Source organism: Myxocyprinus asiaticus, chromosome 15 (assembly GCF_019703515.2).
Source record: "Myxocyprinus asiaticus isolate MX2 ecotype Aquarium Trade chromosome 15, UBuf_Myxa_2, whole genome shotgun sequence".
Lineage (NCBI taxonomy): Eukaryota > Metazoa > Chordata > Actinopteri > Cypriniformes > Catostomidae > Myxocyprinus > Myxocyprinus asiaticus.
This window is the reverse complement of record NC_059358.1, coordinates 28,589,169-28,614,656: the sequence shown is the minus strand read 5'-3', so window position 1 is coordinate 28,614,656 and position 25,488 is coordinate 28,589,169. Positions and strand designations below refer to the sequence as shown.

The window sequence follows — 25,488 nt, the reverse complement described above, 5'->3', positions numbered from 1 at the left end:
GTGCTCTTTCTCAGGCTGGATAACATTGTATTTCAGAAGCAGTGCGGTACTAACATCATCTCAAAGATGCCTGTTTCTCTCCTGCCATGAGGACAGTGTGAAAATATGTTGCTAAAACACGCACGCACGCGCACGATCCAGTGCGCACATTGTGAATGATCTGTCCCATGAGTTCGTGTTTGCGTGTGACAGCGTTCTGTGAGAAAGATTCAATTTCAAAAGCACAATGCGCGCGAATATTTCCTCTCGTCTGTCAGTATTTGGTATGCGACAAGTTACTTACGACTCTCTCTCTCTCTCTCTCTCTCTCTCTCTCTCTCTCTCTCTCTCTCTCTCTCTCTCTCTCTTTCACACACACACACACGCACACACACACATACTCAGGGGGTAAGGAAAGGGACGGATACAGGCAGTGAAGGGTTGAGGCGCGGGCGGGGGAGACGCAGTCGCGCGCACACGCATTGGCTACACGCGCTCTAGACAAATCCGTGCTTGAGTGACGTGGGGACATGTGCGCGTTGAATGTCGCCTCTGTACTATTTGTCGTAAGAGATATTCACGTTTGTGACTTGTTTTCTAATATTTGACGACCTTTAAAAAGCATCAGTCCCCCGAGCCGCTCCATGTACCCAGTACTTATTTCATTAGTAACTCGTTTGTAGTCCATTACATGCAATTATCTCTCCTCATTTTCTTCTTTGGGAGTGCGACGGTCTTCAATTTGGAGAAAACTGAACCGGTAAGAAATCTTCTCAGATTTTCTACAGTCTGTTTGTGTGGTCAAGATGTTCTGGGTATTAGAATCTTTCCCATTGCATATGTGTGTGTGTATGTGTGTGTCCATGTGGAATGGAAATAGCGGAATAAACCGATGGCAAATTGCAAGCTTGCAAGCTCAGATGTCGATTTTTTTCAAATCTCATCGCCAGCAATTTATTGTCTCGGTAAATATTTGTTAAATCTAAACGAACGGGAACGGGATGATAAATGACATCAGCCTTCAGTCTGCATCTGAAAGCGCATCTTCGAATTCAAAATGCATGTGCAGGCAGAACTCTCCTATCTCGAGCTCTGACACACGATCACCACTGATACACTTCTCTAACTAGTCTGTTGTGGCTCTTTTCCCTGTTGTTGGACACATCCTGCCCGTTTAGCTCTGTAATGCGAGAATGAACGGGTTTTTCACAAAGACGCGCTCTCACCAGGCGTCCATTTTCGGTCTCGTGGAGGGCTCGCGCTCACACACAGTTCGCTTGCTCTAATGAATGCACTGCGGCTCGCATCAGCAACCAGCCTCCCCCTGTCAACTCCCACACTTTACCCTGGCCATATATCTGATCGCACTGATCACGAGCAAGGGGCCTTTTCACAGTGCTGCTCGTGTATGTTTGATACACTTTTCAGTCGCATCATGTGACCTTAACAGAATCATGGTCTTTGCTGTCAAGAGGCCTCTGTTTCAGCATTAAGTAATTGGGGGGGGGAGGTCTCTCCTGTCAGACTGATAAAGGTTCATGTCCCTGAACACACCTGTCAACTGTGACAGAATGGCACAAGATATAAAATATTTATTCAAATATTCTGGTGCTATTGCAGATCTGCTTTGTGATATTATCTGATTAGTAGACAAGTGACAATTTGTGGCCCAGTAATATATTCTTAGATTTCATATAGTGTATTTAAATGCAGAAAGTTCAAAATATAGCACACGCTGGTGATGACAGAGTCTGGCTTTGATTCAAAACTCCTAATCAGCATGCTTGTGTGTTTGCAATGAGCCTTTTTAAGACCTACCTCCATCGTTAACATAGCCTATGACCAGACAGAAATTTTTAATGGATGAAAGCAGCTGCTCAGGGCTCAGGTTGTGGTTCTTTCCTTTGGAGGATTGTGTTTAACCAGATTGTGTCTCCTGGTGTCAAATTATGTAATGTTTTGAAGAGTCCTGTGTCAGCATTGCTGTACCAACACTATTCTCCCCAATCTACACATGAACTGAGAGCATTTCAAAATACAACAAAGGAAAAGAAAACACTTTTACAGTCTTTTTGCAATTACTGAATAGTAGACCCCTGTCTGAGATTATCTCCTCTACTCTCCATGAAGTTAAGAGAAGTGATCTGTAAAAATAAGGAGTCCTGCAACCATGATTTTTCAGAAAGAAATGACAGATTTTATCATTGCATGAAACCTCTCCATGGTTGGTTTTGAAACCAATAAATCATGAATTGAGGTTAAGACATGGATTGTTTTTGTAGTGCGATTTTTAATGGGCCTCTCTTCGCTGTGTTGTCCAATAAGGGACAAGTTTTGTTAGTCATGACATTTTCCCAGTTAGACCAATCATTTCCCAGTAGAGCAGTACAGCTTGTTAAAACAGTCACTGCAGTAAAGTGGAGTGAACTGACCCCCCAAGTTTCAGATCAATGCTGTCTATGGCAAAGCTGTATCCTCCCGACTCTGATAAAAGTTCTGTTATATTTTTCTTTTTTCCTTACTTCAGCCTATATAAATGTGGATTTACACAGTTCAGTTTTTATACAGACCTGGAAGATCATGTGAAGAATATGTTTATGGTCAGTGCTGTTCAGGTCCTATTCACTATGGTTACGTTGCTTTCTAAGAGTCAGTGACATCAGATGAATGAGGCAACATCTGTTTGCAGCATGATTCCATTTACCCAAGTGCAATGATGTAGGCCTAACAGTACTAATTTGAAGCCATTTTTGGCACAGCTGACTGATGTCTATTGCCAGCAGTGGAAGCCGATAGTGATATTTAATAAAGGAATGTTTTTGATACATATCTGAGAAGTGATTTAAATTGCTCTCCTGCACTGAAACTTGAGTGTCATCACAAAAATCTATTCGATCTAGCTCAACGAAGGCATGTTCAATTCAATGCAGCTTTTTTTCTAAAAAATAATCATAACTTAAATATCCATCAATTTATTTATAAGTTCTTTGAATAATTATGTTGCACAGACCTTTAAAAAGGCTTTATAAGAATGGATGAGAGATTAACATATTTTTACGACCTAAGAACCTACTAATAAGTATCTAGGGATACACTAGTTAGGGATTCGGCCTGTAAACCAATAATATATATATCCCTACGTGGTGCAATATGACATGGGTGTCAGTCCTAGCCAGGATGTATGGGTGTGTGTGTGTATATCAGCTAGGGGACGCCCAGAGAGAGATCACTCACCTGTATTGGCTTGGCTCTTTCCCGATGGCATGTCGCGTAGTGATCAGTAACAACCCTGGTTTCAGTCGGTAATGTTCAGTTTTAAAAGTTTTAGTAGAGGTGGTGGTGGTGGTAAGACAACGTGTAACAGTGATAGTTCCGAAGAGGACCACAACAGCCATCATAAAAGGAGGATTAATCCACAAAGGGCCATACCAGCCCCACACTCTTAGCGGGCTGAGTTCAAAACACCAACAAAAGGCCATGCATGACACATGCGTGCCTTTCTTGTTCACCCCAGGTGAGTGACATCATCTGGGCTCTGCCTTTTGTGTTTGTCAGTACTATTACTAGCCACCTCCTAACAGTATTTGCATGTTGCTTTCATCTCAAAATTGTCAGATTTCATTTTAGTGTAGGTCAATGTCAGAAATGAACTTTTAGATGAAAGGGCAATATCTGCCCCCTGGATTTAATTTTTCAGGGGCATTTCAAGCCTATGTGAGGGCATATTTTTTCATTTTTTTCAACCATTTAAAACAAACCATGTCACATCCGTTTGTGAAATGCATTCATTTAATTAATCATTATTACAAATAATCAAGATTTACCTCTTACCCTAAGAATTAAATCAACATCAATGTTATACCATAGTATAACCTGGACAATAATTGAATATTGGAGATATAGCAGATATTACAAATTAAAAAACAATTCATTACGAGTGCACTATTGAATTTCGGGGGCATTTTTGGTGGAATTTTAGCCCTGAGCCCCCCCCCATATTTTCTGACTTTGGTGAAGCTGCAGTTTGTCAGTTGTGGAAAGAAGGTGGGTAGATGGGTACTGTTTGCACACATACACACTATAGGTGAGGAACAACATACACATACACACCCAATGAGTTGTCTCATTTGGATTGTCCTTTGAACTCTGATAATTAACTCTCCCTTATATTGGTCTCTACTGGGACTAAAACATTCACAAAATGAGAATCTTCTATGTTAAATACAGACAAGAAGACAGAGCGAGTAAAAGAGACTGTGATTGTTTGTTGCCTTTATGCATAGACATCATCAAGGAAGCAAGGGAATCTGATTCACTCAGTTTGTTCATAAATGTCTTTTCTGGATCTCAAAAGGAATTAAGAAACAATGTAATGCAGCTTGTTTAGAGACACTGTTAATTGCTTGTGGGAGGAGACACGACGGACATCCAGGTTTAGCAAACTAAATGAATATCCTCATTCACTCTTATCCTCTGAGCTTCCCACATTGCTGTAGCAGCATAACTGGAAGTGTAGTATTGTTCATCATTCACTGAGCAACTGCCTCATGGAAATGATCAGTATGTCTGAAGTTCATCTGAAAATAACTTTACTGAAATAAATACAGAAGTGCAGATTTCTTTCAGTAAGGTCTCAGGAGTATTCATGAGCAGACATGCTCTCCATACTTCATACACATTCTACCCTTAATTATACACCTCTTAAATAATATTAGGTATGTTTGGGTGCAGTGTGATGTAGCGTTTTAAAGAGCTGATCTGTTTCCTAAAATGTACAGTAGTAGGCTAAAAACCCTACAAGGGGTGATCCATGAACTATTACCATTGTACCCTTGAGCAAGACACTTAACCTCAGGATGCTCCACGGAAACTGTCCAAGTAATAAGTGTACTATAAGTTGCTTTGGAAAAATGTGTCAGCTAAATGACTAAGTTCGAACACATTGTCTTAAAGCATAATGCAGGCAAGATTACATCCAGCTCACAGCATTCACAGTCTCTGAGGGGAAATAAGATCTGAAATGAATAAGTTTGAACACCTAATTTCATGTCATGTCCAAATGGTTTCTTCTAAGAGGTCTGTGGTTGTAGTATAAAATGAACGGCAACTAGCATCATTCACCCTAACCTTTATCTGGAACATTATGTCCATGCTCAAGTTAGCACAAATGTAAGATTGTCAGAGTGGTAGATTGCAAAGGTATGTGGAAGTGCAGCACACATCATTTTGAATATGTTGTAGAAGTGTCATGCCCATTGAAGCATGTCACCTCAGATTGTTTTGAGCCAAAAAAAAGTAAAATGTGTAAATATGTTTAAACTGATGTACACTCACATGAGATGAAGACTCTAGTCATGTCAGTTTTAGATAAAAAGATGCTTTAAAGCTGCTTTATTTTACATATGGTGCTGTGTGCATATTCATGAGCACTGCCATGCTGAGATCATATGACCAGCTGAAAATTGCTCGTTTTACTCAATAATCCTCTGTAATTAAGTGCCTGCCCACTTTTATTTTAGCAGTCTTTGTTTCGGGAGTGTTTTTACCTTTCATTTTTTCTATTGGGATTTTATAAAAGTCTTCATAAAAGTCTTCATAAACCAAACCAACTAGCTCCAAGGTGAATCACAAACTTTGATTTGAAGCAAAAAATGTGTTTGAAAATTGGACAAAAAGAAAAAGTTACAAGACTGCCCTTAATGTCTTTAATGAGGTTATGAACTGCAGTGCCATGAAGCATTACGAATGAAGTAATCAAATAAAAAACCCCTGTCAGACTGATAAAGGTTCATGTCCCTGAACACACCTGTCAACTGTGACAGAATGGCACAAGATATAAAATATTTATTCAAATATTCTGGTGCTATTGCAGATCTGCTTTGTGATATTATCTGATTAGTAGACAAATGACAATTTGTGGCCCAGTAATATATTCTTAGATTTCATATAGTGTATTTAAATGCAGAAAGTTCAAAATATAGCACACGCTGGTGATGACAGAGTCTGGCTTTGATTCAAAACTCCTAATCAGCATGCTTGTGTGTTTGCAATGAGCCTTTTTAAGACCTACCTCCATCGTTAACATAGCCTATGACCAGACAGAAATTTTTAATGGATGAAAGCAGCTGCTCAGGGCTCAGGTTGTGGTTCTTTCCTTTGGAGGATTGTGTTTAACCAGATTGTGTCTCCTGGTGTCAAATTATGTAATGTTTTGAAGAGTCCTGTGTCAGCATTGCTGTACCAACACTATTCTCCCCAATCTACACATGAACTGAGAGCATTTCAAAATACAACAAAGGAAAAGAAAACACTTTTACAGTCTTTTTGCAATTACTGAATAGTAGACCCCTGTCTGAGATTATCTCCTCTACTCTCCATGTAGTTAAGAGAAGTGATCTGTAAAAATAAGGAGTCCTGCAACTATGATTTTTCAGAAAGAAATGACAGATTTTATCATTGCATGAAACCTCTCCATGGTTGGTTTTGAAACCAATAAATCATGAATTGAGGTTAAGACATGGATTGCTTTTGTAGTGCGTTTTTTAATGGGCCTCTCTTCGCTGTGTTGTCCAATAAGGGACAAGTTTTGTTAGTCATGACATTTTCCCAGTTAGACCAATCATTTCCCAGTAGAGCAGTACAGCTTGTTAAAACAGTCACTGCAGTAAAGTGGAGTGAACTGACCCCCCAAGCTTTCAGATCAATGCTGTCTATGGCAAAGCTGTATCCTCCCGACTCTGATAAAAGTTCTGTTATGTTTTTCTTTTTTCCTTACTTCAGCCTATATAACGTCCTGGTTACTTTCGTAACCTCCGTTCCCTGATGGAGGGAACGAGACGTTGTGTCGATGTAATGACACTAGGGGTCACCCTTGGGAGCCCCAAACACCTCTGCTTTTTGAAAAAAGGCCAATGGGAATTGGTGAGTGGAATTTGCATGCCACTCCCCTGGACATATGGGTATAAAAGGAGATGGTTTGCAACCACTCATTCAGGTTTTGTGCTGAGGAGCCGAGACAAGGTCCCGGCCATTTCAGTGGGTAGTTCAGTGTTGTGGCAAGAGGGACACAATGTCTCATTCCCTCCATCAGGGAACGGAAGTTACGAAAGTAACCAGGACGTTCCCTATCTGTCACTCACTCGACGTTGTGTCGATATAGTGACACTTGGGGTCCCTATACAAAACGCCACGACTACTGAACTGTGTTACATGGACTAGCGGTGCGAGACAGACAGACTTCTGTGTGCCTCGTAGCCAGTGCACCAAGCTGTCACGTAACCTCCCCCAACACTCTTATGAGCATCAAACGGTCTTTCGGGAACAAGTCGACTGCCCAACAAATAGGGACAGGCTAGCCCAGCTGTGGCCTCTTTTCCTCTTTTTTCTCCCCAAAAAGAGTGGAATTTGTTAACCGACTGGGGGCCATAAATGTCTATGTCGACACCAAGGGGAAGACACCGCGGAGACCACACCCCGCCCAGAGAAGGGGGGGGGGGGGATTTCGAGTGGAAATACGTCACATGGTCTTACTGAGTCTTGTCGGAAGTATGTCATGTGGAGAAGTCCCATGGTTGGTCCTACCCGAGGGGAGAGGAGTTTCTACAAGCTTGGTGGCCTCTGCCCAAGGAAGATGCAGTTTACTGACAGGGAAACGATTTAGTGGAAGATATATCATATGGGGTCACCTATGGGGAACCAGCACATGTGGAGCACCTACCCCAGTAAAGGGCTTAGTTAGCACATGTACTGGGCTGGCAGCAAGTTTCTCCGCAAACTCATCTGCCACAGGGCTAAGGAGGAAAATCATCCAGGGATCACAACTTGTGAACACGACTGGGAGTCAAAGGCGCACGTTTTCTCCTCATGGGAGGGGAAAGGCGCTATACGCAAGCGGTACACCCAGCCAGCTGTCCCAGAACTTACCTGTTCAGACCTGACAACACACGGGACGAAACCGGAGATTATAGAACCTCGCAAAGGTGTTGGGTGTCGCCCAGCCCGCTGCTCTGCAGATGTCAGCCAAAGAGGCACCACTGGTCAGGGCCCAAGAGGCCGCTACACTCCTAGTAGAGTGGGCTTGTAGCGCCACAGGGGGCGGCACGTCCTGAGCGTGATATGCCATCACGATGGTGTCAGTGACCCAGTGGGCGATCCTCTGTTTGGAGACAACGCTTCCTTTCCGCTGTCCACCAAAGCAGACAAAGAGCTGCTCGGAGCTTCTAAAGCTCTGCGTCTGATCAAATAGATGCGTAAAGCACGCACCGGACACAGCAACGCCAAAGCTGGGTCTGCCTCCTCCTGGGGCAGCGCTTGCTTGTTCACTACCTGATCCCTAAATGGAGTCGTGGGAACCTTGGGCACATAGCCGGTCGGGGTCTCAGAATCACGTGAGAGTAACCCGGACCGAACTTCAGGCATGATTCACTGACAGAGAACGCCTGTAGTTCCCCTACCCTCTTGATGGAAGTGAGCGCAGTCAGGAGGGCAGTCTTCAAAGAGAGTGGAAGAACACCACTTTGCGAACAGACGCCACTTCAAGGCATACAGACGCCTCGTAAAGGTGGCCCTAGCCTCAGTGATCGTTTCTACCACCACGGGTGGTAGGCCACTTAGGTCTTCCGCGTCCCATCCAAGGGCCAGACATGGAGATTCCAGAGGTCTGGTCGTGGGTGCCAGTTGGTGCCCCGTCCCTGAGAAAGAAGGTGCTTCCTCAGGGGAATTCGCCGGGGGGAGGGGCTGTCGCGAGGAGTGTGAGGTCCGAGAACCACGTCTGGGTGGGCCAGTAGGGTGCTACTAGGACAACCTGCTCCTCGTCCTCCCTCACCTTGCACAGGGTCTGTGCAAGTAGGCTCACTGGGGGAAATGTGTATTTGCATGATCCCGGGGGCAAGCTGTGTGCCAGCACATCTATACCGAGGGGTGCCTCGGTCAGGGCGTACCAAAGCGGGCAGTGGGAGGATTCCCGGGAAGCAAACAGGTCTACCTGTGCTCAACTGAATCGACTCCAAATCAGCTGGACCACCTGGGGGTGGAGTCTCCACTCTCTCCTGAGCGTAACCTGTCGTGACAGCGCATCCGCTGCGGTGTTGTGGTCACCCGGGATGTGAGTGGCTCGCAGCGACTTGAGGCGCTGCTGATTCCAGAGGTGGAGACGGCAGGCGAGTTGTGACATGCAACGGGAGCATAGACTGCCTTGACGGTTGATGTACGCTACCGTCGCTGTGTTGTCCGTCCGGACCAACACGTGCTTGCCCTGGATCAATGGCCGGAACCTCCGCAGGGTGAGCAGTACTGCCAACAACTCGAGGCATTTGGTGTGCCAACGCAGCCGCAGGCCATTTCAGGAGCCGACGGCTGTGTACCCTTTGCATACGGTGCCTCAGCCCGTCTTGGAGGCGTCCGTCGTAACAATAACGCACCTGGAGACCTGCTCTAGGGGAACTCCTGCCCATAGAAATGCAAAGTCGGTCCAAGGGCCGAAGAGGCGGCGACAGATCGGCGTGACGATCACGTGATGTGTCCCACGGCACCATGCCCATCTTGGGACTCAAGTCTGAAGCCAGTGCTGAAGCGGTCTCATATGCATCAACCCGAGTGGTGTGGCCACCGCTGAGGATGTCATCTGCTCCAGGAGCCTCTGAAAAAGTTTCAGTGGAACCGCTGTCTTCTGTCCGAACGCCTTCAGGCAGTTCAGCACCGACTGTGCGCGCTCTTTCGTGAGGCGCACTGTCATCAACACTGAGTCAAACTCCAAGCCGAGAAAAGAGATGCTCTGAACCGGGCAGAGCTTGCTCTTTTCCCAGTTGACCCGAAGCCCCAGTCGGCTGAGGTGCGTGAGCACCAGGTCCCTGTGTGCACACAACACATCCCGAGAGTGAGCTATGATTAGCCAGTCGTAGAGGTAATTGAGGATGCGGACACCCACTTCCCTTAGCGGGGCAAGGGCTGCCTCTGCGACCTTTGTGAAGACGTGAGGGGACATGGACAGGCCGAAGGGGAGGACCTTGTACTGGTAAGCCTGGCCCTCAAAAGCAAACCGCAGGAAGGGTCTGTGTCGAGGTAAGACTGAGACGTGGAAGTACGCGTCCTTCAGGTCTACCGCCACGAACCAATCTTGATGCTGGACACTCGCTAAAATGCGTTTCTGCATCAGCATCTTGAACGGGAGCCTGTGCAAGGCCCGGTTCAGTACTCACAGGTCCAAGATTGGCCGCAACCCACTGCCTTTCTTCGGTACGATGAAGTAGAGGCTGTAAAACCCCTTCTTCATCTCGGCCGGAGGGACAGGCCCTATCGCACCTTTCCTTAGAAGGGTAGCGATCTCCGCATGCAAGGTAGCAGTGTTCTTGCCCTTCACCGAGGTGAAGCGGACGCCGCTGAACCTGGGAGGGCGCCTGGCGAACTGAATCGCGTAGCCGAGTTGGACAGTCACGCGAGCCACGCGTCCAAACTCCGGGCGAGGGGGACCAAGGGGACAATCACGTCGGACATACTGGCGGGTGGGGCCTTGCGGCGGGGCAGAGCCTGAGGCGCCATGCCGAGGGGGCTCGAACCCCGTGGCTGTGCTGAGTCCAGGGACATCGAAGCACTTACCTGGCTCCTGACGCCCACCATAAGGTTGGTCGAGGAGGGGGGAGGAGGAATATCGTCCCCGCAGTCCGTCGGAACCAACCCGGTGTGGGCATGTTTGTGCCACAGCTGGGCGCACAGGGGTAGGAGGTCCGCTGCTGGAGCGCCAAACCTGCCAAAATGGGATGGTGGACGGCGGTCGTGACAACGGCCGTGCGCACCTGACCTGTGACCCAGGGAAGAAGAAAACCATTCTTTTGTTGAAGTTTTGGGTACCACAGCCTCTTGGGCATGCCGACAAAAGATTCTCCTCCCGGCCCTCCACCGGGGGATGGAGTGGTCTGTCTACCAGCTCCATAGAAGCGGGTCTCCTCATCCCTGGGTCGCCCGTCTCAGGGGTGCTTCGAAGCCTTCCTAGGGTTCTTGGTGGCCGGCCGTGAGACGGGTGGCGTCTGCTTCCTGCGGTGGGCTCCACGCCGGGGCCGGGCCGTGGGGGTGGGCTGCGATGGAGCCGGTACTGTTGCTTCAGGAGGAGGCCCTTGGCGACGAGCAGACGGGGTGCGTGGTCATGAGCCGTGCCGGGGCAGGATGTGTTGAATAGCCTCCGTCTGCTGCTTCACCTTCGGTCACCGAGCGCAGTTCTTGCATCAATCCTGGGTCAGAACTACCCTCGTGCAGCTCTTTTAGTGCCCTGGCTTGGTGTACCTGCAGGAGAGCCATGGCTTACAGGGTGGAGGCGGCCTGTCCAGCGGCACTGCAGGCCTTAGTCGCCAGAGACAACGTAACCCTACAGGAGCTGGACAGGGGTCTCAGGTGGCCCCACCAGGTGAGAGCGTTTTGTGGGCACAGGTGCACCGCAACCGCCTTATCCACCTGGGGAATCGCCGAGTACCCCCTGGCAGCCCCACCACTGAGGATAGTGAGAGCGGAGAAGCTCAGAGACCGGGTCCGGGCAGTGAAAGGTGCCTGCCGCGACCTCGTGGGCTCCTCATGCACCTCCGGGAAGAAAGGGACTGGGGTGGGGCGCGGCCGTGAGCGGCGCTGCAATCGAGAGCTCATCCACTTCGCGAGCACCGAAACGAGGGGCAAACGAGAGTCGAGTCCTCAGCATCAGACTGGACAGCCCGCTCTCCGATGCTGCAATCAAGAGCTCATCCACTTTGCGAGCACCGAAACGAGGGGCAAACGAGCGTACTGGGAATGGAAGGTCCGTGGGGAGTTACTCGGCAGAGTGGCTCCCATAGGGGTCCCCAAATCGCCCCCAGTGCTAACCAACGTGGCCGCAAACCTGTAGGTAGAAGGACCGTGGCGGGGAGCCGCTGGGGTGGTCTTTCCCTCTAACGAAGGAAAAACTGCGATGCAACGTTGCCATGGTCACGCTCTCGCAGTGAGAACATGACAGGTCCAGGAACGCTGTCTCCGCGTGGGCAGCGCCCAAGCACGTTAGCACGTACACACAAACAGAGAGGCATCTTTAAAAAGACGCTCTCCATTAATGGCACTCTTTTAGAAGGGAAAATATACTCCAGGGGCGTTCTCTGCACTTCATCAGTGCAAGAGGGGGAGAAGCCACTGTAATGCGCCGTAAATCCAACAGCTTTTCGAGGTGAATGGATCGGCAGAGTAATTCAGCTCCCTGAACACAACCGCTCCGCTCCTAAGAGAAAATCTGAATGAGTGGTTGCATACCAGCTCCTTTTATACCCGTATGTTCGGGGGAGTGGCATACAAATTCCACTCGCCAATTCCCATTGGCCTTTTTTCAAAAAGCAGAGGTGTTTGGGGCTCCCAAGAGTGACCCCTAGTGTCACTACATCGACACAACGTCGAGTGAGTGACAGACAGGGAAATGTGGATTTACACAGTTCAGTTTTTTATACAGACCTGGAAGATCATGTGAAGAATATGTTTATGGTCAGTGCTGTTCAGGTCCTATTCACTATGGTTACGTTGCTTTCTAAGAGTCAGTGACATCAGATGAATGAGGAAACATCTGTTTGCAGCATGATTCCTTTTACCCAAGTGCAATGATGTATGCCTAACAGTACTAATTTGAAGCCATTTTTGGCACAGATGACTGATGTCTATTGCAGCAGTGGAAGCCGATAGTGATATTTAATAAAGGAATGTTTTTGGGACATTTCTGAGAAGTGATTTAAATTTCTCTCCTGCACTGAAATTTGAGTGTCATCACAAAAATCTATTCGATCTAGCTCAACGAAGGCATGTTCAATTCAATGCAGCTTTTTTGCTAAAAAATAATCATAACTTAAATATCCATCAATTTATTTATAAGTTCTTTGAATAATTATGTTGCACAGGCCTTTTAAAAAGCTTTATAAGAATGGATGAGAGATTAACATATTGTTACGACCTAAGAACCTACTAATAAGTATCTAGGGATACACTAGTTAGGGATTCGGCCCGTAAACCAAAAATATATATATCCCTACGTGGTGCAATATGACATGGGTGTCAGTCCTAGCCAGGATGTATGGGTGTGTGTGTATATCAGCTAGGGGACGCCCAGAGAGAGATCACTCACCTGTATTGGCTTGGCTCTTTCCCGATGGCATGTCGCGTAGTGATCCGATTCCCTGAATCCAGCCCTGGTTTCAGTCGGTAATGTTCAGTTTTAAAAGTTTTAGTAGAGGTGGTGGTGGTGGTAAGACAACGTGTAACAGTGATAGTTCCGAAGAGGACCACAACAGCCATCATAAAAGGAGGATTAATCCACAAAGGGCCATACCAGCCCCACACTCTTAGCGGGCTGAGTTCAAAACACCAACAAAAGGCCATGCATGACACATGCGTGCCTTTCTTGTTCACCCCAGATGAGTGACATCATCTGGGCTCTGCCTTTTGTGTTTGTCAGTACTATTACTAGCCACCTCCTAACAATATTTGCATGTTGCTTTCATCTCAAAATTGTCAGATTTCATTTTAGTGTAGGTCAGTGTCAGAAATGAACTTTTAGATGAAAGGGCAATATCTGCCCCCTGGATTTAATTTTTCAGGGGCGTTTGAAGCCTATGTGAGGGTATATTTTTTCATTTTTTTCAACCATTTAAAACAAACCATGTCACATCCGTTTGTCAAATGCATTCATTTAATTAATCATTATCACAAATGGTCAAGATTTACCTCTTACCCTAAGAATTAAATCAACATCAATGTTATACCATAGTATAAGCTGGACAATAATTGAATATTGGAGATATAGCAGATATTACAAATTAAAAAACAATTCATTACGAGTGCACTATTGAATTTCGGGGGCATTTTTGGTGGCATTTTAGCCCTGAGCCCCCATATTTTCTGACTTTGGTGAAGGTACAATTTGTCCATTGTGGAAAGAATGTGGGTAGATGGGTACTGTTTGCACACATACACACTATAGGTGAAGAACTACATACACATACACACCCAATGAGTTGTCTCATTTGGATTGTCCTTTGAACTCTGATAATTAACTCTCCCTTATATTGGTCTCTACTGGGATTAAAACATTCACAAAATGAGAATCTTCTATGTTAAATACAGACAAGAAGACAGAGTGAGTGAAAGAGACTGTGATTGTTGCCTTTATGCATAGACATCATCAAGGAAGAAAGGGAATCTGATTCACTCAGTTTGTTCATAAATGTCTTTTCTGGATCTCAAAAGGAATTAAGAAACAATGTAATGCAGCTTGTTTAGAGACACTGTTAATTGCTTGTGGGAGGAGACACGACGGACATCCAGGTTTAGCAAACTAAATGAATATCCTCATTCACTCTTATCCTCTGAGCTTCCCACATTGCTGTAGCAGCATAACTGGAAGTGTAGTATTGTTCATCATTCACTGAGCAACTGCCTCATGGAAATGATCAGTATGTCTGAAGTTCATCTGAAAATAACTTTACTGAATTAAATACAGAAGTGCAGATTTCTTTCAGTAAGGTCTCAGGAGTATTCATGAGCAGACATGCTCTCCATACTTCATACACATTCTACCCTTAATTATACACCTCTTAAATAATATTAGGTATGTTTGGGTGCAGTGTGATGTAGTGTTTTAAAGAGCTGATCTGTTTCCTAAAATGTACAGTAGTAGGCTAAAAACCCTACAAGGGGTGATCCATGAACTATTACCATTGTACCCTTGAGCAAGACACTTAACCTCAGGATGCTCCACGGAAACTGTCCAAGTAATAAGTATACTGTAAGTTGCTTTGGAAAAATGTGTCAGCTAAATGACTAAGTTCGAACACATTGTCTTAAAGCATAATGCAGGCAAGATTACATCCAGCTCACAGCATTCACAGTCTCTGAGGGGAAATAAGATCTGAAATGAATAAGTTTGAACACCTAATTTCATGTCATGTCCAAATGGTTTCTTCTAAGAGGTCTGTGGTTGTAGTATAAAATGAACGGCAACTAGCATCATTCACCCTAACCTTTATCTGGAACATTATGTCCATGCTCAAGTTAGCACAAATGTAAGATTGTCAGAGTGGTAGATTGCAAAGGTATGTGGAAGTGCAGCACACATCATTTTGAATATGTTGTAGAAGTGTCATGCCCATTGAAGCATGTCACCTCAGATTGTTTTGAGCCAAAAAAAAAGTAAAATGTGTAAATATGTTTAAACTGATGTACACTCACATGAGATGAAGACTCTAGTCATGTCAGTTTTAGATAAAAAAGATGCTTTAAAGCTGCTTTATTTTACATATGGTGCTGTGTGCATATTCATGAGCACTGCCATGCTGAGATCATATGACCAGCTGAAAATTGCTCGTTTTACTCAATAATCCTCTGTAATTAAGTGCCTGCCCACTTTTTTTTTAGCAGTCTTGGTTTCGGGAGTGTTTTTACCTTTCATTTTTTCCATTGGGATTTTATAAAAGTCTTCATAAACCAAACCAACTAGCTCCAAGGTGAATCACAAACTTTGATTTGAAGCAAAAAATGTGTTTGAAAATTGGACAAAAAGAAAAAGGTACAAGAATGCCCTTAATGTCTTTAATGAGGGAATGAACTGCAGTGCCATGAAGCATTACGAATGAAGTAATCAAATAAAAAAACAACGGACAAATATAAAACTGCTAATTTTAAGTTGTTGATTATAAGTGTGGAAACATTAGATTTAAATTTTATAGCAAAATATTAATTTATACAAATATATAAGTAGTTTGAAAGCATAGGGAGACCACCGCAGTTGCGTCATTTGCGGTGCATTATGAGAGTGGACAGTCACTGCACAACTCATTAGCCACCTTCTTTCACTGTGATTCCGATTTGTGGAATTTTCTCTTAAGAATCATGGATGGTGTTTACTGCAGTTCTGTTTAAATGAAGTTAAAATAATGCGGACTGATGGCTTTAACAGGAGCATACACCATTGATGATAAACAACCTTGGAGCTCATGCTAGCTCTGTCTTCAATGGATTATAAGGTATTGTTAAAAATCAGTTCTCATATGGAAAAAATAATGGGATTTTTACTTCTGGAACCGGACTTTTACAGTCTACTGGACACTTGCACTAGTGGAATAAATTCATCATGGCTGAGTGCAGATAATGCATTTTCACAATGATATCAGTGACTGAAAACTTCCGTGATACTGCATCTATGCCGCTAGTTATCAGTGAACATAAACACAAATGTTACTCAGTGCACCTTAAGTTTATTGATTATTGTAGGCTAAAGGTACACTCAGTAATTGTTTTAATTCGTTGTCCTGGACTTGCACTTACACCTAGCGGTGTGGATGCAGCATCTTTCAAACGCAATAGTTTTCAGTTAGATGCCATTGTAGAAATTCACTATTCACAATCAGCCATAATTAATTTAATCCATGAGTGACTTGTCCAATAACATGGCAGTTACTAAGATTTAGCGAGTAGTATTTGGCAGGTCATGTGATCATAACATGCCAGCCTCTATGAGGGGACCCTGTCCATGTGTAATAAAACAGCTTTTATAAGCTTATCAATATGACTTGAGTCTTCATCTTACGTGTGTGGTAATGATATTCCAAGTTTTTAATGATGAAAAATTACTTAGTGTACCTTTAAACTTTGTTGATGTATGTCTAAAATGCTGTACCAGAAATCACCCATTAACATGTCTAAATTTGGTCAGTCAAATTGAGTTACACCTTCCCAGGATCATTTGCTTTAAACTGAAAATTATGTTGTTCTCAACCCACAAAACTTGTATGACTTTATTCCCTGTGAAATCATGTCTCCTGTCTTGCACGTTATGCCTAAAAAATAAAAATCATACCTCTAGACTATGTTTAAGATAATAAAAGGAAAAACTAATTTTGTATTAAGTTTTTTTTTTTTTACTTTGGTCATGTCTTATCTCAACTATGGCACCAACTGAGCCAGAACTACCAATGGTGCTCCCTCAAAATAAAAATAAAAATAAGTACTTGACATCCCTGTGTGTGCATACCACTCAAAGTGAGAGTGGGATGAACATAATGTTCAGAGTTGGAGTGCACTGGAGGAGAGGCTGGCAAAAAGAAAGTGTTAAATATGTCTACAGTCAACAAGAGGAGAGTGAATGTGAGAGGTGTTTTTAAAGGGGTGTGAGGAGAGGAGTGTAGATGAGCACATGAGAGGGTCGACAGAGGTGGGGTGAATGTGTGAGCGTGATAAACACTGCAGGAGAGCTCAGGTGTTGTACTATAATCATAGAATAAATTTGCAATGTGATATCTAGCCTCAGTGCCGTCTCACACCCTTAGCATGAGGATGATGGTCTAGCTAGCCCATAATTAATCCAAACATAAAGGTGAAGATAGTGTTTCATTGCATTAATTTGCTGTCAAATGCTACACACTTTTCAAATAGAATTGTTCACCCAAGAATTGTTCAGACAAATTATGTCATAATTTATTCAACTCCATGTTGTTCCAAACCTGTATAAGTTCTTTTTTTTTTTTTTTTTTTTTCAGTGGAACACAAAAGGTGAATTCTTGAAGAAAATCCTGGTCACACTGGTGCTGCAAAGCTCTAAAATGACAACAAAAGTACTAGTGATGTTTCGTTTGTGAATGAATCTGTCTTTTCAAATGAATCTTTTAAGTGAACAAATCATTCTCGTTCACCTCCATGCACTGACTCTGATATTTCTCGTTCAATGACGTCTCTCCATTTGAAAGCCAATGAGCTCTAGTTTGAAGTGCGAGACGGTGGCTTTTCTTGCCTGTAGACTGACTATAGCATGAGCCAGTAGCATTCGAGTGCGGGCTGTGAAGGATCATATAATTGGTTCATTACATGAATGAAATGAATGCACTGGTACTCATTTGTGAACAAAATGAATGAATCACTCAGTCATCTTGTTCGTGAACGAGGATCTGCAGACTGGCTGAACAAGAAGAGGCATTTTGTTCATTTAAGTTCGGCATGTGAGTCAATCGCGTTCAACAAGGAGAGGATATACAGTGCATCCGGAAAGTATTCACAGCGCTTCACTTTTTCCACATTTTGTTATGTTACAGCCTTATTCCAAAAAGGATTAAATTCATTATTTTCCTCAAAATTCTACAAACAATACCCCATAATGACAACATGAAAGAAGTTTGTTTGAAATCTTTGCAAATGTATTAAAAATAAAAAACAAAAAAAATCACATGTACATAAGTATTCACAGCCTCAAGTCTTTTTGAGTATGATGCTACAAGCTTGGCACACCTATTTTTGGGCAGTTTCTCCCATTCTTCTTTGCAGGACCTCTCAAGCTCCATCAGGTTGGATGGGGAGCGTCGGTGCACAGCCATTTTCAGATCTCTCCAGAGATGTTCAATCGGGTTCAAATCTGGGCTCTGGCTGGGCCACTCAAGGACATTCATAGAGTTGTCCCGGAGCCACTCCTTTGTTATCTTGGCTGTGTGCTTAGGGTCGTTGTCCTGTTGGAAGATGAACCTTCGCCCCAGTCTGAGATCCAGAGTGCTCTGGAGCAGGTTTTCATCAAGGCTGTCTCTGTACATTGCTGCATTCATCTTTCCCTCGATCCTGACTAGTCTCCCAGTTCCTGCCACTGAAAAACATCCCCACAGCATGATGCTGCAACCACCATGCTTCACTGTAGGGATGGTATTGGCCAGGTGATGAGCGGTGCCTGGTTTCCTCCAGACATGACGCTTGCCATTCAGGCCAAAGAGTTCAATCTTTGTTTCTCATGGTCTGAGAGTCCTTCAGGTGCCTTTTGGCAAACTCCAGGCAGGCTGTCATGTGCCTTTTACAGAGGAGTGGCTTCCGTCTGGCCACTCTACCATACAGGCCTGATTGGTGGAGTGCTGCAGAGATGGTTGTTCTTCTGGAAGGTTCTCCTCTCTCCACAGAGAAATGCTGGAGCTCTGTCAGAGTGATCATCGGGTTCTTGGTCACCTCCCTGACTAAGGCTCTTCTCCCCCGATCACTCTGTTTGGCCGGGCGGCCAGCTCTTGGAAGAGTCCTGGTGGTTCCAAACTTCTTCCATTTATGGATGATGGAGGCCACTGTGCTCATTGGGACCTTCAATGCTGCAGGAATTTTTCTGTACCCTTCCCCAGATCTGTGCCTCGATACAATCCTGTCTTGGAGGTCTACAGACAATTTATTGGACTTCATGGCTTGGTTTGTGCTCTGACATGCACTGTTAACTGTGGGACCTTATATAGACAGGTGTGTGCCTTTCCAAATCATGTCCAATCAACCGAATTTACCACAGGTGGACTCCAATCAATTGTAGAAACATCTCAAGGATGATCAGTGGAAACAGGATGCACCTGAGCTCAATTTTGAGTGTCATGGCAAAGGCTGTGTATACTTATGTACATGTGATTTTTTTCGTTTTTTATTTTTAATAAATTTGCAAAGATTTCAAACAAACTTCTTTCACGTTGTCATTATGGGGTATTGTTTGTAGAATTTTGAGGAAAATAATGAATTTAATCCTTTTTGGAATAAGGCTGTAACATAACAAAATGTGGAAAAAGTGAAGTGCTGTGAATACTTTCCGGATGCACTGTATGTCTTGGTAAAAGTGAAGCCCAGCATTTGACAAAATCTAGAAAAATAAGTCCTGCTTTCTGCTCAATTTTTGGATAAAATGGTTATTAAACTCTGTTTTTAAAGTGTCTTTGTTCATTTGTAGACATTCAATTCCATTTGTGTTGCTTTTAAAGACTGACTTTAGTGCAGGCTAATAGCATTCGAGTGTAGGCTCAGAAGGTGCATATCATTGGTTTGACCCACTGAAGAATACACCCCTTCAGCTAGTCTGTCGCCTCATTAATAAATGAACTGAATGTGCTGGTACACTCTATCATGAACGAAATGAATCAGTCATCTCATTCAGAAACGAGGATTTGCTGACTGGTTGCGTGAGAGGTGGAGCTGCATGTAGTTTTTTTCAGTTTGTCAATCTTGTTTAACCCTCTGGGGTCTGAGGGTGTTTCGGGCCCTGGAGAAGTTTTGACATGCCTTGACATTTGTGCTTTTTTCAGTTGCTTAAAAACATATTAATGGCTAAAGTCTGGTAACACTGTATTCAGCACAAATTGGGCTACAATAATATATGAACAACATGTATGTACATGTTTGTATTTTTGAGAAAATAATGTTTATGCATGGTTTTTGAAAAAACAAAAATGTAAGTCACTGAAATAAGGCCATATAACACATACTAAACATTTGTTCACAAGACTTTTGAGAACTGGATCTTGTAGCCTAGAGTTTTTGCTACAAAAATGATGTGAAAACCACCTTGATCACTCATTCATACAAAACAATATAGTCATTTAACTTTTGTAAGACACTTTTAGTGTTAGAAAGGCCATATGCGAGAAGGCGTGGATGAATATTGATGTGATTCACACCTGAGGAGACAAAGACCCCTGAATGTATTGTTTGTAGCTTATTCACAAAATCAAGTTTAATTTAAAAGAAGTAATCTGACTATACATTTCTTTACATAAAGACTTCACTTAAAAACCTTAGACCTACACTACCATTTAAAAGTTTTAGATCTGTAAGATTTTTAAATGTTTTTAAAAGCAGTCTCTTCTGCTCACCAAAGCTGCATTTATTTGATCCAACATATAGCAAAAACAGTGATATTGTGAAATATTTCCACAATTTAAAATAACTGTTTTCTATTTGAATATATTGTAAAATGCAATTTATTCCTATTTCAGCATCATCAGCATCAGTCTTCAGTGTCACATGATCCTTCAGAAATCATTCTAATATGCTGATTTTCTAATATGGGCATATTTACAGCACATTTTACACATTTACACCCGAACAGATATTTGCAAGCACAAGCTTTGTTGATGATAATGAGGCAGCATAAACACTAATTAAATATAATCTAAACATTCATATTATTTTTATATCATATTACATATCATATTGATATCATACAGCATACAATTTAAATACCTGCTTTAGCCGAAACAACATTTATGTAACTAAAACTTGCCTATTAGGACATATTTCAAATTTCAATACTCTGAATCCTGGCTGGCAAGTCTGGAAATAGTCCAACTAGTAAAATATGTCCATGTTTATATAAAATAGCATGTCAACTAATGTAAGTAAAACTAAATGACTCACTCATCCGAAATTGTATCCTCGGCTGGATGTCGCTCTTCAAAATGCAAACATTCCTCGTTCCCGCTCTTCTTTTGAGGAAAATATGAACTCTTCATCACTATCCAGGAGCTTCCTCACCTGTGTAGCTTCCAAATGCACAGGAAAGTGAATGAATCTTATGATGAACTTGATGCTTTTTAAGGCCCTGTTGGGGGCGTTTACCATTTGCATTGATCGCCTCAGCACATTACCGTATGAATAGCGCGCTCTGCTGGTGGGTGTGATCTCATTAGCGATAATTAGCTGAGCCAGGAGAAACTGTACATCGCTTTGTTTCATACAGATTACATTGTAGGAGAATATTTGTTTTAAATTTGAATTGTTTTATTTAAAAGTAGACATTTTAAGATTTCTTTAGACATATGTTTCATGTTTGTGTGATAAATATTCGCGGAGTTTCAGTTCATTTTTATGACGTGTTTCAGAAAGATGCTCGCGGAGACAGAGACGGCTGAAAGCGCACCCTGTTTATTTTCTTTATTTTACAAAAGCACAAGGTTTTGTTGTTATTGTGAGTGTACACAAATAAAAGTAGACCCTTTATAGTCTCTAATGATGTCTTACACTTATCTGTATGCCCAAAAATGATGGAGTATTTCAAGTTGTTACCGCTGTTATGAGGAAAAAATCCAGCAGGACACGCCAGCGTGTCTGTCGATCCCAGACGGTTAAAGGAGTCATGAAATGGAAAATCAATTCCTTGATATTTAGACATATAAGAGGTAACTGTACTACAAAAACATACTGTAAATTTCAGAACTCAAAACTTCCTCCCCAGTCTAAAAAGAAAATTTATATTTCCCACCTGTTTGAAACGTCTTGTTTCAAAAACTGTGTGTTTGTGACGTCACGAGACATTGCTCAGTTGTATTTACATGGCCCACAACATGTGTCATTGCACCCTAGGCCCTGCCCACTGGCGTTAAGTTCATATCGTAAACAGAGTGGGAGAGAGACAGGCCTAGTGTGACCAACTATTCCTGAACACCAAACGAGACCCATCTGGACTATTTTAAAGTTTTTTGTGCATATAAGATGCATTACACAGACGTCTTTGACAGTTGTCATGTTTATCATTCAAAAGATTCAAAAGACTCGAGTCAGCCACCACAAAAAGCACCATAAAAGTGGTCAAAACAACTTGTGCACTATACGGGTTTCTTTTTATGTTTTTTTTTTTTTCATTTAGGAGTTTGACATCCCACTTTCATTACATTTAAAAGAGAGGCCAACGATATTCTTCAAACATTCACCTATTGTGTTACATGGAAGAATGTCTTATGGTTTTGGAATGACATAAGGATGATTAAATGATAAAATTGTCATTTTTTGTTGATCTATTCCACTGTTGTGATGTAGAAGAACTGCATTTCAAACTACAGTGCAAATGTTTTTGTTCCATTTTTAACTCTTTATTATTACTATGTGCTGTTTCCACTCAGCTTTGACTCTGTCCATTCTCTGCTCTCTCTCTCTCTCTCTCTCTCTCTCTCTGTCCTTCATTGTCTCTGTCTGTCTGCTTCTGTCTCTTTATCTTTCTGCCTCTCACATGAGCAATATTAGAGAGGCCATACTGACTATCTTTGTCATGATTGCAGCTGGGACTTATGCATTATCAGTAGCGATTTCTCAGAGGAAGCAAAGGAGGCAGTGCTTCCTAAAAAACTGGGTGAGAAAAACAAACAACTGTACATAAATAAAATAAATAAAATATTAGAAATATTTTAGCGTGACTTGAATTTAAGCCGGGGTAACTGCCGAAATCAGCAAAAAGTCACGTGAGGTGAGACACTGGCTCCGATTAGTGCTGATTCATTCAATATGCTGTCAATCAATCAATGCGATAATGCCCGTCTCTCATGCTCTCCTCCTCGCAGTGGGTCTCCACAGATCGCTATGAATGGGAAGAACTGATGTAAGCAGATTAACTATGTGCACAATAAACAACTAAATGACACAGACAACATCAATTTGTCAGTCCAAAATGAATCAAAATGAACTTGAAATAACTTGATACATGAAATAGTGTGCTAGGAAGCCACTTGAGCGCTCGGTCTTACACCCTGTCTACACCGGACACTAGCGGCAATGCACGTCAAAAGCACTAGAACCCATTGTAATCAATGATGCTGTCTACACTGGAAGTGTCCGTTGCAGCGAGTCACAGCTCGCTGATTTTAAATGGGTGTCTCTCATTCCATTTTGTGCTTCATGTGCTGGTGCTACTACTGCCAACAACACAAATAAATGGTTTAGAACATTCGTGTCAACACATCCAGTGCAGACAGACTGAAGCCGTTGCATCGTGTCAGCTCGTGCCTTCATGAAACCTGCAGTGTTTACCAAGGAGAAGTAAAATAATAGGCACACAGATTAAATATACATGAAATATGCTTTTCGCTGTATTCTTGTAGTTATTGTTTTTGAAGCAATGTAAATATAATAATTATAATGCAATGCATACACTTGATGGGTCTTTGATATGACTTCATTTGATAAATAGTGTTAATTTGAACTTACAAAAATATAAGTATTTCTTGCTTATTTACAGTGAAAATCAAAAGGTATTTCTTATGCCTTCCCATACAGAAATCTAAAATATGGCATTAATATATATATAAAACTACAGTTCCTTTTGTTTGGGCAAATATGTACATAACCTATGCAAATGAGATGATGATGAACTATGACTTAAGGAAAATACTGTATATGTTACAATTTTTAGTATTTTGAAATGTACATTGTTGCATTTATGTGCAAGTATGTGACTTTTTTTATTATTTTTTTTAATCAGATATTGTTATATAGGCCTTCTTTTTTATATCATATGATGTGTTAAATCAGATTTCATATTTGTATGGGTTTAACCTGAAAGCTATGTAAATGTCAAATGAAACTGAAAAAGGAATTTACATTGGACTTGTAAAAAAAAAAAAAAAAAGAAAAAAAAAGAAAAAAAAGAAGAAGAAATAAAACCCAACAAAGCTGAGATGGCACTCTGCCTCCTCATTTGAAAAGTCCACCACACGCCACTGACAATAATTATTTTGATTCTTGTGTACAATAATTGGACATGTTTCCCATAATTACGGGTTAGCCATTTACAGTTATGACATGATTTGTCTGAATGTATTAATTCTGTCGTTTTGACTGGTTACTCAACATACACATCTTGTCAAATGTATGGTAATGATCTGGAGCAAATTATTTATTTTGTGTCATTTCTTTCCCCCAAGCCTTGCAAATCAATTATCCAAATCAATGGAAGCGCCATTGTGCCTGATTACCAGGGCTGTGCATCATTCAGGATTGAATTGAGAATGCTTTTCAAAAATTTCCTTCATTTGAATTGAGGTTGCAAACAGAATGCAGAATTCAAATGTTAATTTAAGGTAGCATTTAAAGTAGAATTAAAATTGAATGAAATTTTAAATACATTTACAGAACTGATGTATGTGTAGTTTTAAATAATGCATTTCATTGTTCAGTATGAATAACACATAAACATGTTACAATACACATAACCCACACAGAAATATTACATGATATTTATAATCTGTATATAGGCTTTAGCGCAAGCCGTTCAGGTTCGAGTGCTGGCTGTAAAGAAGCATATCATTGGTTTGACCCACTGAACGAATACGCCCCTGCACTGAACCAGTTGGTTATCTCTTCTCGTTCATGAACAAACTGAATGTTCTGTACATTTAATTTAATTTTAGGATCCATGGAAGAACACTTTATATTCTAGAATGCTCTAATTTATGCCAAAGTCTCCAAACAACATGAAGTATGCTTACAAGATGGAAACCTTAATTAAAACAACTGAAAAGTTATATGTTCTTGTCGCCAATCACACCGGGACACCTATAGCTAAAGCTATGCAAACACTGCAATACACCAGTCTGGTTCTACCAAGGCACTTTTGAGTTTCTCCAAACCATTATGATTTTTTTCCCTCCGGAACACAAAAGGAGAAATTTCTAATTAAACTCTGATTACGTGAGAGACTCATGAGAACTATATCTCTTTGTGTGACTATAAATAAATATAAATAAAAATGCACTTTTGTGGTCCGTCAAGCCATATGTTTGTATGTATTTACGCAATTAATGTAAATGAGCAGTCTGTGGAATCACAGCAGTGATCTGTTTTATATGAGGTGTTATAGTATGTGTGTGCTTCCAGTTATGAAATGCATGTGGTCTTGGTTTGAAGTTTTACATATTTCAGTTTTGTAGCAACCACAGAAAAAGCCACACTAAAAGTGACAGATCTTGTGAGGCTGATCAGCCTGGC

General features: G+C 42.3%; 1 protein-coding gene across 2 annotated transcripts in view; it reads left to right on the top strand.

Annotated features, from left to right (window-relative positions):
• Positions 1 to 413: 413 nt before the first annotated feature.
• Positions 414 to 25,488, top strand: part of LOC127453521 (voltage-dependent calcium channel gamma-4 subunit-like) — a 49,941-nt gene continuing 24,866 nt past the window's right edge. For both annotated transcript variants that reach the window (XM_051719953.1, XM_051719955.1), the window contains exon 1: positions 414 to 739. The gene's annotated coding sequence lies outside the window, so the exon portion shown is untranslated. The remainder of the gene's footprint in view (positions 740 to 25,488) is intronic.